This window comes from Rhagoletis pomonella, unplaced genomic scaffold, assembly GCF_013731165.1.
Source record: "Rhagoletis pomonella isolate Grant_MI unplaced genomic scaffold, Rhpom_1.0 Rhpom_scaffold_00003, whole genome shotgun sequence".
Taxonomy (NCBI): Eukaryota; Metazoa; Arthropoda; class Insecta; order Diptera; family Tephritidae; genus Rhagoletis; species Rhagoletis pomonella.
In genome coordinates, this window is record NW_023458557.1 from 5,369,364 (window position 1) to 5,390,453 (window position 21,090).

At 42.5% G+C, this 21,090-nt stretch overlaps 1 protein-coding gene across 1 annotated transcript in view; it reads left to right on the forward strand.

Moving 5' to 3' along the window:
* Positions 1 to 21,090, forward strand: part of LOC118735004 (trifunctional enzyme subunit alpha, mitochondrial) — a gene marked incomplete at its 3' end in the record, with an annotated part of 161,077 nt that overhangs the window by 79,031 nt on the left and 60,956 nt on the right.

The window sequence follows — 21,090 nt, forward strand, 5'->3', positions numbered from 1 at the left end:
CAACGCTGGTCTATTTCTTGTTGGGCATAGCCCATGAAATAAGTCTGTAGAAGTTTATGGTTCGGTGTTCGGCGGTTGCAATACAGAACGTGCTCGGTGGTATATTTGACTTTGGAACTTTAGCATGTAATAATAGAAATGATGAGTACGTTGTGGAAGTGTCGAATGGTGTGAGCAATAATTGTGCTCTAATTACCTTAAAAGTAAGCATGAAGTTATCTTGAATTATATATCTTGCCTCAAAAGACGTCATTTGAAATCAATTGTTGTATTTCTGTATTTGTGCCAAACAGTGTTTGGAGTCTGTTCCTGTTCCTGAGACTAATGACCGCAATGGCGAGAATTTAACTTTTCCACTCCCAAAACACAATCCAGGAGCTTCATTTTTGAATTTCATTGCTATACAATGTGTGGCACACAATGCTCATGGATCCAATAACAACAGATTGGTAGGTACTGTAATCCGATTGTAGCGTTGTAACGGATGGCAGCTCGATTAGTATTTGAAGGAATGCTTTCTTGCTTTGCTTCGTACACGTATATTCAAATTATCTGTAACGCGATTGCGTTCTATTGTCCGATGATATCTCATTCGACGCATGTCATGCTTGTTTGAAGTCTCTCTTTCGACTTCTGTGCGTGCTGAACGTGTCTGCATGGAGAAGGAGATCAGGCTATATATATATAATTTTCGGGTTGGTTACTGTAGGTATTGTTAGGCCGTTAACTTGTATGCCTAATTCTAGCCTGACCTCCTTCGTCCATGTGGTGAAGCGGGTCGCCGTTGTTTTCGTTGGGGAGAGTGTTAGACTCCTTAAAGTGAAGCGAGGAAGGCTGGAGAGATAGCAGTTTACTTTTGAGCAGAGGACATCAATTTCATTCCCAGGCGCCAATATCGAGAAGTCGTCAGCGTATGAGATCAGGGAAACTCCCTCAGCTAGCTGGGGGAGCTTGGAGATGTGGAAGTTAAACCCCTTGTTTTATTCTTCTAGGTTTCGAGGTTTGATCTCTGAAGATTACTGACGACTATCGACCACTAATATAATTCGCCGACCACCGCTTGAGCTCCTGTGGGAGAGAGGAGGCCTCAATGTCTTCTAGCAGCGTGGAATGGCAACCGGTGTCAAACACCTTTGGGTGTTTATGGCGTTAAGTACTGTTGTTGTGCTGTGCGCTTTACGGAAGCCATGCTGATGTTCCGCTGGGGTCAGGTGGTAGGTGAAGCACGGCAGTAGCATAGCCTCTAGTGTCTTCGCGGCCGGGGAAAGGAGCGATATCGGGCGATAAGAGTATCCTTTGTTGACATCAGCATCAGCATACAGATTCCGTCGGGTCCAATGGCTTTGTAGGCTTTCGCCTTCCCGATGGCCCCTTCACTTCGCCGCTGGTGAAAACTAGTGGTGCACTATTTTTAGGCAGTTTGTGCAGCCTCCTGGTCACCTGACGTTTGGCCTTATCTACCGAAGGATGTAGTGTGAACTGCCGGCTAAAGTAGCTCGCGCATTTCTTCGGGTCCGACTAGGCGCGACCTTCAAATGAAAATTCCACTCTGTCATCGCGCTTCGTCTGGTTGGACAAGGACCTCACGGTTGACCAGAGCTTACTAACACCAGAGGCGAAGTTAAAGGACTTAAAGTGCTCTTCCCACTTTTTCCGCTTGTGCTGATTTACCAGTTGCCGAATCTCCAAATTTAAGTCCTCTGTTGCTAGTACAGCTGCTTCAGCCGGAAAATTTGGGCGGACTTCCGCGATGCATCCGGATGGTATGAAGCGAGCCGCTGCGGCAGTGACTACCAGCGCTCGCCAGTGTGTACGTCTGAGGGTGTGATGAGGGTGGCGAAGCTGCTCTTGATAACTTCGGCGAAGCCGTTACAATCAGCTTCGTTGAAGTTGGTATAGGTTCGGTGGTCCGCGGGTGCAAAGTCGGTGGGCTAATTGATAGAGATGATTATGGGTAAGTGGTATGGTGCTAGTGTTAGCATAGGTCGCCATGACATGCTATTTATCAGGCCAGCGCTAGCAATTGTTAGATCTGGCGAGCTGCTGCAGCTGCCCACAATCCTGGTGGGGGTGTTGTGGTTCATGGTGCAGAATGTCGAATCGTCTATCTGCTCAGCCAACAAGTTTCCCCTACGATCATTTGCCAGGCTTGAATGCCAAAGGTCGGGGTACGCGTTGAAGTTATCTACTACCATTCGGTTTTCACCTCTAAGTAGCGCACCTATGTCGAGCTCGACATCAGCTGACCGGACAACTATGTCCTCATATTGTAAGGAGGTGTCTCTCGGGTCGAGGCTTTCTTCGACAAGCCAAGAAAGTTGAGTTGCTGTGCAACTTCGTTTCTTGGACCGCAGCTATCAATATGCCATGCGGACCCATAAAGATTTCTATCTTCAATCTTGCTCTGGAGTCCGTTGCAGTTCAGTTGTGAGAGTTTCGTATGCCTTGGGAGGCTGGTCGCTATACGAGAGGGTGAGGGACGTGTGGCGTCTACCTTGGGCCTACGCCCGACGCAGTTACTGCCTAGTTGTCGGGGGCTGCAGTGGGTGGTATGTTGTTTGCGTCTGTGGTGCTCTGCAGCAGGGGGCGCTGAAATTTGTTGTCCACTCGCGTGTGGTGCGCAGGCCAGTACATAGATGGAAGAGGTCCAGCCAAGGCATGTGTTGCATTTTATTGATGTCACGTTCCTTTTATACTCTTCTGGCACACGGAGCAACTAGGAGCTGCTGGTTGACTCGCACACGCGATTTGGAACGGCCGGTGGATTGGTGTGAGTGTTGAGGTGGGGAGATTTGCTGTTGCTCAGAGGAGCTTCTGGGATCCGGGCAAGCTCTTTGGGTGCTGGTTAGCATCTGCGCGTTGCGCGAGCGGGTAGCCGTGGAGGCTGGTGTAGTTTGGCTTGAGCACAGGGGGCCACAAAGCTTGTGGTCCACTCCCGGTGAGATCTAAGGCCAGAACAGATTCTTAGGTGACTCCATCCGTTGCAGGTATTGCACCTAACCGATGTGGAGCTCGGATGCTGTCGTCTCTGGCAAACGCAGCAGAAGTATGTTTCTGGTCCGGGGTTAGGTTCAAAGACCGCCCGGAGAAGAAGGATGCGGAGCAATCCGTCTGCAAGTTATTGCTCCATTGACGTGAAATGATTGAAGGGTATCGCCGATCTACAAAAAACTCGCACAAATATGTTTTCGTATAAATGAAATACAAATAAACGAGTTCCTACATAAAGCAAAAATTTTAACAAATTCATGGAATATACACCCTAACTTGACATAACTCACAAGTAGCATAACTCAAATTTTAAAATCTGGAATTATGTCACTCCTTGTACAGTGACAGAAAGCCAATTTTTGTACTTGCGGTTATGTTACTTCTTATAAGTGTCATAACCCCAATTGGGATAATGTAACTTTTGAGCCCAAAGCATATTTTCCAGCTCACAAGAAAAATAAAAAAAGCATATAAAAACACGCTCAAGAAATGAAAAAGAAATTTTCAATTATATAATTTTCTGCGCAAAAATACTTCCGCCGGGAGAATTCTACTTTGTTGCAGCAGGGGTGCAGTTTTGATTTTCTTCTATTTCGTAAAAAATCTGTTTAGTTAACGGTTGCGGTTGAGTACGGACGTGTTCTTTATTCGCTCCACAAAAAATCATATTTATCGTGTAACTAATAATACTTAACCATCGAAAGATACATTAAACTATTATTGGAGTTTTGTGTCGTCACGAACTGCCCTCAGCAGTATAAAAAATCAAACCGTGATCGCGAAAAATACCTAAATAAACAACACGACATCGTGTGTATAAAAAAAATTAAATTATTTGTTTACATACAAAACGGTAGTTGAGTGAGAGATGAGTGTGGAGGGCGCTGCCCTAAAGGAGCGCAGGCACTCAATACAAAGCGCAAGCAAAAGAAATGCATCTTTAACAATTACTGCATACAGCCCAAAAAGCAAAACCAGCAACAACAACGCTAAGGAAAACTCTTATACTGCTAACACACCATCACAAACAGCAGATGCAGCCAAGCAAAGAGCATCTTGCTCTCCAGCAGTGATCAATGCGGACAACAACGCAGCTGCCGATGATAATACCACAACATAACCAGTAAACAACCTTCGGTGAATTTGGCGACTGCCTTCCTCGGGGATGAATATGCTAGGGATGAAATTATTGGTACACACGCCTTCCAAGCACGCAGGGATGCTTTTAAGAAGCAAAAAATAATTTACTCCAAATAGTTTCAAAAAGTATCGCGTAAAACGAAATTTATTGAATAACACTGTGGAACAAATTCAGGTTAGCAAAAGTTAGGTCGATTCTGAGAGTGAGGGGTGAAAATAGAGGCTAAATTAGAAGACCCGTATCGCGGCGTTTGTTTATGTTAGTTCGAATTTTTTTTAATCTACCGGCATTTGCGAATTGATAGAAAAGTACTACGGATTGTAAATTTTTGTTAACTATGAGGTGAATGAAAATTTTCAACCCGGCATGACGGTGTTGAAGAATTTTTTTCTAATTTTATCACAAAGGCGTCTAATAAATGCATGTCTTTTAGTTCTAGAAGAATAAAAGTCAGTAAAGACAAGTCATTTTTGTATAATTTGTGATTTTAATTGCTCAACTCCTTTTGCACCAGAGCAACTGTCAAAAATTTCCAGCAGTAAAAAGTTACGAATTGGCACAGCAGAAATGTAAAATTTTTTCGCCATAATAAGAAGTTTCTTCAACATGGAATTTTTGTACTAATTGACATGAAAGTACTATCTCAACGCTCGGAGCGCTGCCACTGAGGGCCTTTGCTAACTGATAAAAAAGAGCAAATTTGGAAAGACCAAACAAAAATTTTGAGATTTGTCGTTGTGAATACCAATGCCATAGTTTTTACCTAGCTCGTGGGACTACGCAAAATTTTGACAGCTTGTAAAAATATGTATACACATCAGTGGCGGATTAACAATCTGGTGGGCCCTGGTGCGAAATTTTTTTGGGGGCCCTTTTCCATATAAATATTTTGCGATTAGAATACAGTTTGATCGTTATAAATTTAAATTGCGGTTCATGTAACATATTTGATCATTGGACGTTGTTTTGCTCTGTGCATTAAACGCACTACTCCATAATATTGATGTCATTTTATATTGACATTTTTTGGTTATTGTTATAGTCTGAACAACAAAGCAGTCGTAGTGTTTGTAGTGCCTTTTAAAAATTTTGATTTTGATTTCGTCAGCGCAACAAGTCAAAGTAAGTAAGTAAGGTTTGCTTTTGCAAGTTGTATTCAGCAGCAGTCGTGAAATATGAAAATCAAACTGATTGCAAATATGTAATTTATAATATCAAGCAGCAAAGAAAAAACCTTGCGAAGTCGTCGGCAAACACAAAACAGCATCGCTTATTGCTTGCAAAAAGTTTGATTTTCATATTTCACGACTGCTGCTGCACACAACTTGCGTAAGCAAAGAAAATCCAAATCAAATCAAAATCAACAGTTTGAAAAGGCGCGACAAACAAGGCGCCTTGCTTTTTGTTGCTTTCCAGTTTTTGATTTTGCATGAACTGCGACTGCTGAAAATTCCTAATATGGTAAGCACACGCAATTACTCATTTTAAAAAGCGACGATAAGTAAAATCAAAAAAAAAAAAACCAAGCAAATTGTGACAATCCAGAGTTTTGTGAATCTACTTCTGATACTTTTTCAATTCCATCAACGTCAAGAGAGGTTAATTTCCAACATGTTGACAGCACGATCGAAGGTGTATGAATGTATCAAAAATTGATGAAAATTCCACCAATGTGTTTTCAAATGACCCAGGTTTGTGGCCTATTCAATTCAATCAATCAATCGTTCAAACTTATTGGATTAAGAAGGGTATGCTATCGTTGGTATTTCAATATAAGAGTAAAAAATTAACACAGAATACTCTTATTTAGGTCCCTCGTCGTGTCGCAATATTGATTTGATCGCAAAGAAATCTGGACAAAGAAACTTTTCTGAATATCATTTGCATCGGGTTTTACCAAATGGAACACAGACCGAACGTGATTGGCTGATCTATTCGCCGTCAGTCGATTCAGTATTTTGTTTTGCTTGTCGCTTGTTCGGTAATTTAGACGAAAATGCAAGTTCATTTGCTCTAAAAGGTTTCAATGACTGGAAACATTCAAAGCGTGGTATTTCAATTCATGAACAATCTCATGATCACATGTCCAACAATGTCAAATACAAAATGCGACTAAAAACCGATTCTTCTATAGAAAAAACATTCGAAAATTCACTTGTCAATGACATGACTTATTGGAGGAAGGTTTTGAGTCGTGTTGTAGAGGTTATCAAATTCCTAAGCTCAAGGGGTCTTGCGTTAGGTGGTCACGATGAAATGGAAACTTTCTTGGATGTTTGGAGCTGTTAAGCAAATTCGATCCATTTTTGGCAGAACATATCACACGTTTTGGCAATAGAGGAAAAGGTATACTTCTTCAAAATAACTTCGAAAATGATTTGTCTCTTCATTTGGTATGTTTTTTTTGCAGGAAGAGCTTCGTACCTTTCAAGTTCAATATGTGATGAATTCATATCGATTATGGGAAAAGGTGTGAAGGAAAAAATCGTTTCGGAGATAAAAGAAGCCCGATATTATTCATTTAGCATTGACTCTACTCCGGATGTGAGCCATACGGATCAGCTGTCACTATGTTTTGGATACGTAAAAGGCCGTGACATTCATGAACGGTTTATTGCTTTCATTCCAATTGAAGGTCACACAGCAGACTATCTTTTGTCTATCGTTTTGAATTTCCTAGAGGAGAGTAAAATTGACATGCAAAACTGCAAAGGCATTTCATTTGATAACGCTTACAATTTGGCTGGAATTTATGGTGGCCTTCAGCGTTTGATTGTTCAACGAAATGAATCGCCGATTTTCGTGCCTTGCACTGCTCACTCACTGAACTTAGTGGGTAAAAATAGTGTTTCTAAAAACATTACCGCATCTAATCTTTTTGATATGATCGAAAAATTGTATGGTTTTTTTGTTTATTCATCTTTTCGTTGGAATCGACTCAAAGAACAATTGTCCGAGAAAGGCGAATTTATGTTAAAGAGAGCAACTGGCACAAGGTGGTCGGCTAAATTCCAATCAGTTCAAGCTTTGCACTCATGTTACTTGAAAGTGTTAACTGTTTTGAAATCTCTCATTTCTGAAAAAAGCCTCAGTGAAGATAACAAAGCATCGGCAAAAGGTTTGATAGCCAAATTGTGCCAATTTAAAAATATTTTAATGCTTGTCTTGTGGAAAAGTGTTTTGACTAAATTTAACTTTGTAAATTTAGCTTTACAAAAACCAAATCTGACTCTTTCGACGATCACAAAACTATATGCTTCAATAGTTACAGATCTTGAAAACAAGGATTACAACAAAATTTTCGATGAAGCCTTGACAATTTTCGACAATATTCCTTCTGATTTTCAAGCAGATTTTATTCAGTCTCGTTCAACAGCGCAAGCACTTGTTCCAGAAGATGAGAAAGAAAATTTTAAAAAATCGTTATTCGAACCTGTTATCGATGCTCTGTTATCAAATTTGAAAAAACGTGCAGATATTTATAATGATTTGGAAGCCTTTTTCTCATTTTTAATAAATTTAAATTCAATGAGTGACGAAGACATTGCTGTATCATGTAAAAAAGTAGTCGAAAAGTATCCAAATGATCTCAATGAAGTTCAACTAACTGATGAATGTCAATTTGCCAAAAATTACTTTACTTTTGATAACTTAAATCATGAATCGATGTACAAAACAATGTTCGATGATCATCTTTGTGAAACTTTCCCGAATTTAGACATTTTATTACGCATTTAATTATGCATATTTGTCACTAATGTTACAGATGAAAGATCATTTTCAGAATTGAAATTGATAAAAAATTGTTTGCGTAACACTATGGGAGATGATCGTTTGAACAGTCTATCAGTTCTTTCCATTGAAAATAACTTGTTGGATGAATTAAACTTTGATGAAATTATTGATTAGTTCGTAACACTCAAGTGCAGAAAAGTTGTGGTTTAATTTTGTTGGGCAAATAAATAAAAATCTATCATATTATCATATGAATATTTTTTTTCATTGGCCCCCTTGAGTCCGGGGCCCTGCGGCAATGGTCCCAAAATTTTTTTCGATAATCCGCCACTGATACACATAAAGTTGTTGGCGGTAATAAAGAGTCAAAATCAAAATGGAGAAAAGAACAAAATGCGTACGTTAGTTGTCAGTTATAAAATAAATCCAATTTATTTGCGAATATTTGTTTCTTCTATTTATTGAAAGGCAACCATGCTTAAAAGCTTGTGTTAATTATATTGATAACAGAACCTTGCAACTCGCACGTTGTCTAAATTCTCAAGTAACATAAAATCCACAAAAGAATACATTGTTTGTATTACCATCAATACGCCATCTATAAATTTTAACAACACACAAAAATAGAGCTTTCGCACGAGCGTTTGTTTGGTTTTTCAACACCATTTATAATTTGCTTTTAATAAAATCATGATTTGTCAAATGCTTGAATTTATTTATCTAATAATAATGCAGCACACAACCCTGAAATCAAAGAAAAAGTCTGAGGAAGGCCATTAAATAGCAGCACACAACCCGGTGCCTTCCTCAGGAGTGAATATAACTACAACAACAACGACTACTACAACAACAACCCAAAAAGGTTGGTTACTGTCTATACTGTGGTAATACTTCGACGGCAACAAACAAAGAAGACGAAAAAAAAGCAAAAAATGCTACTGTTCAGATTGGGTTAGATCCCTACGTATTAATAAAGCGAAAGCGCACACCCAAAAAAAATTGAAAAAAGCCCAAAAAATAAGATGTTGAAAGTAGTCACTTCAGGTGCTTCTACATCGGCGGAGAATAATCGTTTTAGTATTCTCCACCCGCTAAACCAATGTCTGCGCCAATGACTGTTAATAACTTTACTTCATATGCACAAATGCTCAAAATTACTCCCCCGACATAACCTCTTTTTGGTCAGAATAGAAGTAACCTAGAAGCTACTATAAAAAACTTTATGAAAGTTATGCAGGAGCAAATGATGGCAATGCAGAGCATGGTACACGATTTGATTAAAAATCAAAATCTATTACTTCAAGCCATTTTAGCTAAACCATGAATAATCTCAAATTATGTTTTTGGAATGTGAACGGGATAACCCGGTATAAAAACGAACTAGAAATTTTCCTAGAGCGATATCATATAGACGTTTTGCTTGTATCTGAAACCCACCTTACGCAATTCAATAACTTTCAAATTAATGGGTACAAATTCTGTGATACTAAGCATACACAAGGTAAAGCCCGAGGTGGAACAGCTATTCGCATTCGCAACAGAATAAAGCACTGTGAATTAGAATCGCAAAGTGATGAGTTCATTCATAACACTGCAATACACATTGATGACCACTTGGGTGGCCTTACTGTATCTGCTATATACTTCCCCCCCTCGTCTTAACAACAGAAAAACAATTTATTGACTTTTTCCTAAAGTTTGGCAGTAAGTTTATTGTAGCAGGAGATTACAATGCCAAGCACACATTCTGGGGATCGAGATTGATTACACCAAAGGGTAGAAATCTATATAAAGTAATCCAGAACAGAGGATTTGACGTCTGGTCTACTGGTTAGCCATCGTATTGGCCATCTGACCCCCAAAAAATACCCGATCTTATTGAATTTGGTGTAACCAAGGGTATTGCGCGACACCGAATTAATACTGATTTTGTTACTTAATAATACTCATTTGATCTCTCTTCAGATCATTCACCCTGCCTCATAACATTATCAATGCTTATTGTTGCTATTTTGGGGAGTAGCTTAGGGTACGCTAAATCAGCGATAATAACTATATTTAAATAAGAGAGGAGTTTTAAATTTAAACGGTATTCAGCAGCTTTATTAAGTTCACTTAAATAGATAAGAATACAATTACTTCGGAGTTATGAGAAATTTGCCCGAGTGGCTAATTAAATGCGAGGAATCAGTGATGCGGTTGCGCTGGCGGCTTCAGAGTGAGTGCCGAACGCTTGGTCTGTGAGGACGAGTCATCCCGTACCATCTCTTACAATATTTATCATCGAATACTACAGTACGAATTCGAAGATATTTAGTACAATGCAAAATGAGATGTTGCCAGATGTAAATCTAATCTAAGTTACAATAATGTTTAAGTTCTAAAAGTAATAAAAAGATACGTGTAAAATATTAAAAACAAAAGTAAATGATGAAATTTCTGCCCATGTCTTCAACATGCTGGGCCCACAAATCTTGATGTCATGTTGGTCGGTTGCAGCTCCGATAGCGATTATGTGTGGTCTTCAGGGGGCCTTATTCGGGCTCCTTGACAGAGGAGGAGGAAATGAGCCCGGTGGCACACCTGATACATCTCGATTCGCCTGTGGGAGAAGATCGAAAAATGTGTTAGTAAAATAATACGAGTGTGTAGAGATGCGAGTGAGTTATGTGGGCATGTATTGCATGACCAAATGGATAATATTGGAGAATGGGTAAATAATTTATAAGAGTGTGGGACGGTTTGGAAGATTCTTCTCGGGTGGAAGTATGATTGGAGTTGATCCTGGAGAAAACCTTTGGTTCGCGTCTTGAGAATTGTATACTTTTGATATTTGATGATTATGCGGTGGGGGCTTTTCGCCCACTGCCGAGTGTGCAGAGCCAGTAAGGTGAAGTGTTGGGGGCTACAGTGTTGTTGTGTTAACTCTTTACCTAAGGGAGCGACACTGGTCCTAAAGCAACTAGTTCCGGTTGTATCCTCTCGCGAATGTAGTTGACGAGAATTACGGTCACTTGTATATGGAGAGGAAGTAGCCTTCTGGGTGTCATCTATGTTGGGTGGCATCGAAGTTCTCGCTTGATTTGATGCTGGGGTCTGCACACTTGACGGCTTTGTCTTCGGATTTGAAGCGCATGTCGATTTATGAGAGGCACTTGAAGGATTTCCTTCATTGGGGGCTGAAGATTTTGTTGGCTTGAGGGTAAAATTTGGAATTCGGGGGCCTGCTGAGTTGGTAGAGAGGAACTATAAGGCTTTCTCCATTTCAGCTTTGCATTTATAATATTGAGTCGAGCAGTTTGCAAAAGTTGGGGTTCTGAACTACGTACTAATGTAAAGCAGCGTAAATGGGAAAGTTGTTGAAATGAGGTCACCACGCTTTCCCAGTTTTGGTCCAAGAGTTGCATTTTTACTTTTAACAGCGACACTGAGAGGTTCGCTGTTGAGGTGGAAGACCATCTTTGGCACAGTAAATCGAATTTGTGGCTTTCGAAATTAAAATCCTGATGGGATGCATTTGTTGCGGGGTGCAATGAGAAAATTCGGAAATTACTACCATTTTTATTTTATATTTTATATGGGTTGGGAAATTACACTGTAAATGAAATTTATTTTGTTTACTAAATTTTTTTCTTTGAATTAATTTGCGCTGATGTAATTTTCTTTATGTAAGTTTAGTTATTTGGTACCACTGTGCGGTGTTCTCATAGTTTGACTAACTTAAGCCACGGTATTATCTTCGCGCATTCGAGAGCAGTGCTTATGTGTGTGCGGGTGTATGTGCATGCACCGTACATGAGTTACGTGATAGAATGAGTGCAGAAAAGGAATAGGGTAAGTGTAAAATTCGCGTTAAAGCACTGTTGATAGCTACTGCGTGCGTACATATGTATTTATACCTTGCGCGCCAGCAAAGCTACAGGAACCTGTACAGATATACATATGCATATAGTTGTGTAAACTTAGGTCTCTTTTTATGCGTTTTTTTTTGCGTATTTGAATTTATGCGGTTTTTCAAACAATTTCTTCGATGTAGCGATTTTGCTTTTTTGAGAGTTTTTATTACTTTTTTGAGTGTGTAAGAGACAATGCTTCTGATAAATAACTTGTATTTGTATTCTTACATAATTCATGTATTTATTGTGGTACAAATAACTAAACTGGACCCAAGTTTCTCGATAAGGGACAACAAAGATTCGTTTTTGCTCGTTTATATGAACCAGTGGATAAAAATATACGTATATGCGAAAGGCAAATCTTTTTAAATGAACACCGCCAATATTTCTTGCAAACACACATTGATTTACATCTTTTATTTCGTCTACGACACAGAATTGTTTTCGTACAAAATTACGCAAAAAGCTTACTCGTTCGTTTTTAGGCATGCCATTGTTACGAATCTCGAAAGTTCAAAAATACGATTCGGATCGCAGCATAATATTTCTACGATTCGTAGCAAAATCCGAATATGAAAGAGTTGCAGAATAGGGGTGTAAAGGTTTCACTCCCTGCAAATACGCATGCAATTCTGGAAAGCTTTCTGCTGCGGAGAAACTTCAAGGTGTCCCTCAAGGCAGTGTTCTAGGACCCATATTGTACGTAATATACACTCGTGATTTGCCAATTGATGATAGTCTAACCATTTCAACGTTTGCTGATGACACAGCTATCCTAAGCAATAGTTCAGACTTTAAAGAGGCTTCTTACACGCTGCAAGAATATTTGATAAAGTTAGAGCTATGGCTAGGTTCTTGGAGGGATAAAGGTTAACGAAAGCAAGTGTATTCAGACAACATTTGCTTTGAAGAAAGAAACTTGCCCACCACTAACAATAAACAGCAAGGCTATACCACAAAAAGATAGTGTCAAATACCTTGGAATGACACTACATAGAAGACTTACCTGGAAAAATATATAGAAAACAAAATTTCTCAAGCGAAACTAAAACAAGCAAGCCTTCAATCGGTTATAGGAAACAAATCTAAATTAAGCCTAGATAACAAGATGTTGCTTTTTAATATGATGATTAAACCATGTTGGGCATATGGAATCGGGCTTTGGGGCACAGCGTGCAATTCCATTTTTAACAGACTTCAAAGACTGCAGTCACACGCGCCATATGCGGAGCACGATGGTTCATAAAAAATACGAATATCCATAAAGATCTTAATGTAAATACGGTGCATGAGGACATAAGAGAGCTAAGCACCAGTTACTCAGCACGGTTAATGAACCATCCAAGTACTTCGCCGACCTAAACGGGGTTAGATCACTTACACCCCACATCACGACACGTCTCCCGAACCACATGAAGCTCCTTCAATTTAACTGCAACGGGATACAGAGCAAGATTGAGGAGATAACCGTCTTAATGTGTCGGCATGGTATATTGATAGCTGCGGTCCAAGAGACGAAGTTGCACAGCAATTCAACTTGAATTGCGCCGGGTACAACGTGCACCGTCGAGATCGCGAGCGAGATAATGGTGGTGGCTTAGCGTTCATCACGCACCACACAGTGCAGTATCGTCTAATCGAAGCAGACATTGACCGCAGGGATACCACCCTAGAATGTCAGGGCATCGCTATCCGGTCAGGCGATGTTGAGCTCGAAATATTTAACATATTCATACCCCCTGTCACCTGCTGCCCGGCAGGATATCACCCTGATATAGGTGCGCTCCTCAGAGGTGAAAACCGTATGGTAGTAGGTGACTTTAATGCGCACCACGATCTTAGCCACTCAAGCCTGTCAAACGATCGTAGGGGAACAGACTTGGCTGAGCAGATAGACGATTCGACATTCTGCACAATGAACGACGACGCACCCACCAGGGTAACTGCAGTAGCTCGCCAGACATCACCATAGTCAGCGCTGGTCTGATAAACAGCATAACATGGCGACCTATGCGGACTTTAGCATCAGTCATCTCGATAGATAAACCAACCGACTTTGCCTCCGCCAATCACCGGACCTATATCAACTTTTCTAAAGCTGATTGGAAAGGTTACGCGGAGTTTACCGAAAACACCTTCACAGCGCTCCCCACACCAACCGACGTCCATCTCGGTGAACGTAAGTTCCGCAGGGCTGTCACTGCTGCTGCAGCTCGCTTCATACCGGCAGGATGTATAACGGACCCACGTCCAAACTTCCCTGCCGAAGCGGCTGTTCTAGCCGATGAGCGTGATAGCCTTCGTCAGGCCGATCCCGGAGATCCCCGTATCAGGGATCTCAACGCGGAGATTCGGCAACTAGTAAACGTACATAAGCGGAAGAAGTGCGAGGAGCATCTGAAGACCTGTAACTCACCTCTGGTTTGAGTAAGCTTTGGTGAACCGTGAGGTCGCTGTCCAATCCGACGAAGCACGACGACAGAGTCGAAATTTGATTCGGCGACCATGCTTCGTCGGACCCGGAGCGATGCGCGAGGTATTTTAGCCGGCAGTTCATACTGCATCCTCCGGTGGACAAAGCCAAGCGTCGAGTGACCAGAAGGCTGCACAAACTGCCAACAACCTGTGCCCCCCTTGCTTTCACTTGCGGTGAAGTTCAGGTGGCCATAGGGAAGGCGAAAGCCTCCAAAGCCATGGGTCCCGACGGAATATGCATGCTGATGCTGAAAAATCTCAAGTTGTCTATGGCCACTCTCATCATCCCAGACATCTGGAAGGAGGGGAGAGTGGTCCCACTGCTCAAACCGGGGAAACCTGCCAACAAAGGAGATTCTTAGCGTCCGATAACACTCCTTTCCCCAGTAGCGAAGACACTCGAGGCCTTGCTACTCCCGTACTTCACAACCCACTTGACCCCAGCGAAGCATTAGCATGGTTTCCGTAAAGTGCGCAGTGGCCTTAACCGAAACCGTCCCTGTGAGAGAACGATTCTAGTAGCGTTGGACTTGTCAAAGGCGTTTGACACCGTCTGCCATTCCACGCTACTAGTAGATATAGAGGCCTCCTCTCTCCCACAGAGGCTCAAACGGTGTTCGGCAAATTATCTGAGTGGTCGACATTCGTCGGTAATGTTTAGAGACAAAACGAGTAAACAGAGAAAAATAAAACAGGGGGTTCCACAGGGTGGTGTCCTTTCCCCGCTACTGTTTAACTTTTACATTTCACAGCTCCCTCAACCACCAGAGGGAGTCTCGATTGTCTCTTATGCCGACGATTGCTCGATCATGGCGACTGGGAATGGAATTGATGACCTGTGTTCGAAAGTAAACGGGTATTTCCCCGAACTTTCTCGCTTCTTCACTGCAAAGTGTCTAGCCCTCTCCCCTACGGAATCCTCCGCGACCCTGTTCACAACCTGGACGAAGGAGGTCAGGCTACCGCTGGGGATTCACGTCGATGACACACCAATTCCGACGGTGAATAACCCCAAAATACTGGGAGTAAAATTCGCAAGCCTGCTCTCCTTCTCTGCGCACGCAACCGCTATTGTCAATAAAGTACAGAGCCGCAACAAGGTCCTCAAGTCGCTAGCCGGGCTGCAGACTGCACAGAACACCGCACTCAGGACAGCGACAGGATGCCTCCTGATGTCGCCAGAACACCATCTTCACGGCGAGGCGCAAATGCTCCCCGTAAAGGAGCACAATATAATGCTCTGCAAGCAGTTCCTGATCGGGAGCCACAGAAGTGGCCACCCAAACAGACAGCTGCTTGCAGAGGAGCCCTCGCCTAGGCACGTCAGGAGGCATCTATATGAACTGACGGACGAAGTCCAGAGGTTCATCAAGCAACCTCTGGACCCGTCAGCTTACCGACAGGCCCTGAACGGCATTCACAGGGAGTCAGTCTCGAGTTATGTAGACTCTAGACCTGTGAATGCCGTTCTAGGCATACCGCCCCCCGACACAGACGAGACGGAGCTTCATCTGCCTCGGGAGACTCGTACAACACTAGCACAACTTCGCTCCGGCTACTGCAGCAGGTTAAACTCCTACCTGAGTAGATTGAATGAGGATGTGCGGAATGAGTGTCCGGCATGCGGAGAGACCCCACATGACTCGAAACATCTCTTCGCATGCCCGGAAAACCCGACAACCCTAACGGCCTTGTCCCTGTGGATCAACCCCACAGAAGCTGCACGCTTCCTAGGGTTGCCGTTAGTGGAACTTGACGACAACGACTAAGATACCAATTTTCCTGGGCGGGGTTGTATTTGTGGTTGTTGTTGTTGTTGTAGCGGCTACAACAACCCCGCCCAGGACGGTTGGTACTCAGTCGTTGTCGTCAAGTTCCACTAACGGCAACCCTAGGAAGCGTGCAGCTTCTGTGCGGTTTGTCCACAGGGACAAGGCCGTTAGGGTTGTCGGGTTTTCCTGGGCGGGGTTGTAGTAGCCGCTACAACAACAACAACAACAACCATCCAAATCGACTAGCGAGAATTCTTCTTAGCCCAAGATATGCAGGAAGACTGAAAAGAAAGGATTTCTCCGATATTATCAAATGATGCGCAATATAATAAATTTCGATATCGGCAATATATCAATTTCGGCTGTGGAACTCGTCGTTTCAGACCGACTACCGACACAAGTGAACTTAAATATACACCCCTATTCTGCAACTCTTTCGTAGTCGGATTTTGCTACAAATCGTAGAAATAGTATGCTGCAATCCGAACGTTCGAAATTCTTAACAATGGCATGCCTAAAAACGAACGAGTAAGCTTTTTTGCGTAATTTTGTACGAGAACAATTCTGTGCCGGAGGCGAAATAAAAGATGTAATTCAATGCGTGTTTGCAAGAAATATTGGTGGTGTTCATTTAAACAGACAAATTTTCCTTTCGCGTATACGTATATTTTTATCCACTGCTTCATATAAACGAGCAAAAAAGAATCTTTGTTGCCCCTTATCGAGGAACTTGGGTCCGGTTTAGTTATTTGTACAACGATTTTCGGTTGTTGTGTCCAAACGCATAGCCCAATTCCAAAAACTTTAACATACACGTGTAATCAAAGGATTCACATTTTTTTAAGATAAATGTGTCAAATTCTCTACCACTAGCTTATTAATAAACTCGGTTTGCACTATCCACTTTTTTGCAAATTTCGACGTGGGTTCTGCGCAAAAATACTGTAGACGGCATAGCCGGAGTGATATGCACAAGAAATGTTGTATACCTTTGACATGCGGAAGCCCCTCTTCCCCGCAACACAGAAAGCAGAATTCTACTTAGTAAGGGTTATAATCCCTAAGCGCGGCCGAAAGCAGAAGCAAGCGCAACAGGTGGTGGACCTAACAAAGTGCATGTTTTCAATGGCTTGGAAGAAGCTGTTATTGCATTAACTGGATTGGGAACCAGAGCTTCAGGCATATGAGGAGTTCTGGCTTGTGGTTCAACAATTCAACCAGAAGCTAACATAGATGCCCCCATGGTTACTATGGCCGGCAGCTCCGCATACCTTTGTGAGTACATTGCCATAGCGCGCTCTTACTGCGCTGCTATAACTGCAAATACATCAGAATCCATAATTTTCCTAAACATATTGAAATTCAATAAATTTTACTATAAACAAGCACATGATGAGTGCTTTTTTAATTCCTTTCCACTTTTCCTTCATTCAGCTATCTTCGAAAAACAACTGATAGCTGGCAATGCTGCAGATGTTCCGCAAGGGTTACAGCATGTGGATTTTTCGTTTTTCGTAGCGTAGAATAAGGGGGATAGAGAAGCGAAGGCGCGGCGTGGAAAGTAGTCCTTTCCACCCGCCCAGGCAGTGCGGCTCTGGAGCTCGTCCTTTCAGACCGCCTGCCCAGCACGATATCCAGCGATCCTGCTGCTCGGAATCTTGTCCATTCCGATAGCCTCAACAGCTGTATTAAATATATATGTATATATAAAAATAAAAAATTTCTAAGCATTGCCGCAGAAATTTTAAATTTAATAGTAGTTTGTAAGATTTGAAAGCTTTTGTTAGTTTCGAAAGAAAGATTCAATAAATAAATGCATGTTATAAAAAAAAATCTGAACTGTCCAACTCTGCTACATTCATATACACATTCGTGTTCAATATGCCTTGCTTCCGCCGATCTTTTTCTGCAACACAGAAAGAAGAATTCTACTTAGTAAGGGTTATAATCCCTAAGCGCGATCGAAGGCTGCCAACACAGAAAAAAGAATTCTACTTAGTAAGGGTACATAATAAACAATTGCTTGTATCCACATCGTGGAACCGCAGCAAACGTGGCCTCTAGTAAATAATAATTCTCAGTTATACATATGTTGTTAGATCGCCTATATGCGTTCACAAGAAAATAATGGAAGCTTCTATGACAATGTTTTGATAAAAATGCTATTTATCATTACACTTGCTCATTCCAAATTCTGTTGGTTTGCAAAATTACATGAGGGATTTGCAATTTGCCACCTTTTCGTTTGGAAATATGTCACTCCTTATATATGACATAATCCCAAGTAAAAAAATTGGAGTTATGTCACTTGGGGCTATGTCACGGCACATACATATTGCTGTGCAAAAACATTAAATTAGAAAGTTTGTTTGAACTTAAAAACATTCTATGCCAGTTTGATATTTCCTTGCACCCGAAAAAAATCCTTCGCAAGGAACTGAAGCAGCAACAATGCAAAAGCGTTTTACAACGTATCTGTAAAGACGTGTTTTTAAGTCATACGCTCGTGGCAAGAATATTTGGAACGCGATCTAAATTGAGGAATAATAGCACTGACGAATTTAGTTCAATGAAAATACCTAATTAGTAAACGAGTTCATTGAGATGAACTAGTTCTTTAGTTCATTTGGTTCAAGAACTACCCAAGCCTTATACAATATACATTGAGATGAACTAGTTTTTTTTCGTTCATTTAGTTCAAAAACTACCCAAGCCTAAAACATATCATATGAAAGGTCTATCAATTACTTTTCGAACGATATCCACATTTTCGGTTCAATAGTTTTGCAAATATAAGCTTTTGAATGTATTGAAAATTCCACTTTTAACCTCCTAGCACCGCCCCTATTAATTTGCACTCAAAAATGTGTTATAATCACGCCCACTTTTTTTTAGCTCACCAGCCGCTATACTGCACTTGTTTCACAGATCTCTACAAATCCCGAAAAACAAATACCTATACCACAACACCCGAACTTCCTCTAAACTGAAGTTCCTTCCTCTTTACTGAAAACACCTTCGCTGCTCTCCCCACACCAACCGACGTCCACCTTGGTGAACGTAAGTTCCGCAGGGCTGTCACCGCTGCTGCAGCTCGCTTCGTACCGGCAGGATGCATCACGGACCCACGTCCAAATTTCCCAGCCGAAGCGGCTGTTCTAGCCGACGAGCGAGACAGCCTTCGTCAGGCCGATCCCGGAGATCCCCGTATCAGGGATCTCAACGCGGAGATTCGGCAATTAGTGAACGTACATAAGCGGAAGAGGTGGGAAGAGCATCTGAAGACCTGTAACTTCACCTCTGGTGTGAGTAAGCTTTGGTCAACCGTGAGGTCACTGTCCAATCCGACGAAGCACGACGACAGAGTCGAAATTTCTTTCGGCGATCATGCTTCGTCGGACCCGGAGCGATGCGCGAGCTATTTTAGCCGGCAGTTCATACTGCATCCTCCGGTGGACAAAGCCAAGCGTCGAGTGACCAGAAGGCTGCACAAACTGCCAACAACTTTTGCCCCCTTGCTTTCACTTGCGGTAAAGTTCAGGTGGCCATCGGGAAGGCGAAAGCCTCCAAAGCCATGGGACCCGACGGAATATGCATGCTGATGCTGAAAAATTTGGGTCCTGCGGGAGTAGCGTACCTAACTGAGGTCCTCAATTTGTCAATGGCCACTCTCATCATCCCAGACATCTGGAAGGAGGGGAGAGTGGTCCCACTCCTCAAACCGGGGAAACCCGCCAACAAAGGAGATTCGTATCGACCGATAACACTCCTTTCCCCGGTGGCGAAGACACTTGAGGCCTTGCTGCTCCCGTATTTCACGAACCACCTGACCCCAGCGAAGCATCAGCATGGTTTCCGTAAAGTGCACAGTACAACAACAGCACTTAACGCCACAAACACTTAGATAACTCGTGGCCTTAATCGTAACCGTCCCTGTGAGAGAACGATTCTAGTAGCGTTGGACTTGTCAAAGGCGTCTGACACCGTCAGCCATTCCACGCTACTGGAAGATATAGAGGCTTCCTCTCTCCCACAGAGGCTCAAACGGTGGTCGGCAAATTATCTGAGTGGTCGACACTCGTCGTTAACGTTTAGAGACAAATCGAGTAAACTCAGGAAAATAAAACAGCGGCTTCCACAGGGTGGTGTCCTTTCCCCGCTACTGTTCAACTTTTATATTTCAAAGTTCGCTCAACCACCAGAGGGAGTCTCGATTGTCTCTTACGCCGACGATTGCTCGATCATGGCGACTGGGAATGGAATTGATGACTTGTGTTCGAAAGTAAACGGGTATCTCCGAGCTTTCTCGCTTCTTCACTGCAAAGTGTCTAGCCCTCTCCCCTACGAAATTCTCTGCGACCTTGTTCACCACCTGGAAGAAGGAGGTCAGGCTACCGCTGGGAATTCACGTCGATGATACACCAATTACGACGGTGAATAACCCAAAAATACTCGGAGTAACAATCAACAGCCTGCTCTTCTCTGCGCACGCAACCGTTATTGTCAACAAAGTACAGATCCGCAACAAAGGCCTCAAGTCGCTAGCCGGCAGTACTTGGGGAAAAGACAAAGAAACGTTACTGGCAACATACAAGGCAATAGGCCGGCCGGTTTTAAACTACGCAGCACCAGTGTGGTCGCCGGCGACTAGTAGGACGCAGTGGATGAAGCTACAGACAACACAAAACACCGCACTCAGGACAGCGACTGGATGCCTCCTGATGTCGCCTGAACAACACCTTCATGACGAGGCGAAAATGCTCCCAATCAAGGAGCATAACATAATTCTCTGCAAATAGTTTTTGGTTGGGAGCCACAGATGTGGTCACCCAAACAGGCAGCTGCTTGCAGAGGAGCCCTCGCGTAGGCACGTCAGGAGGCATCTATACGAACTGACGGACGAAGTCCAGAGGTTCATTAAGCAGCCGCTGGACCCGTCAGCATACAGACAGGCCCTTAACGGCATTCACAGGGACTCAGTCTCGAGTTATGTAGACTCTAGACCTAGATGCCGATCTAGGCACACAACCACCGGACATTGACGTGACGGAGCTTCATCTGCCTCGGGAGACAACAACCT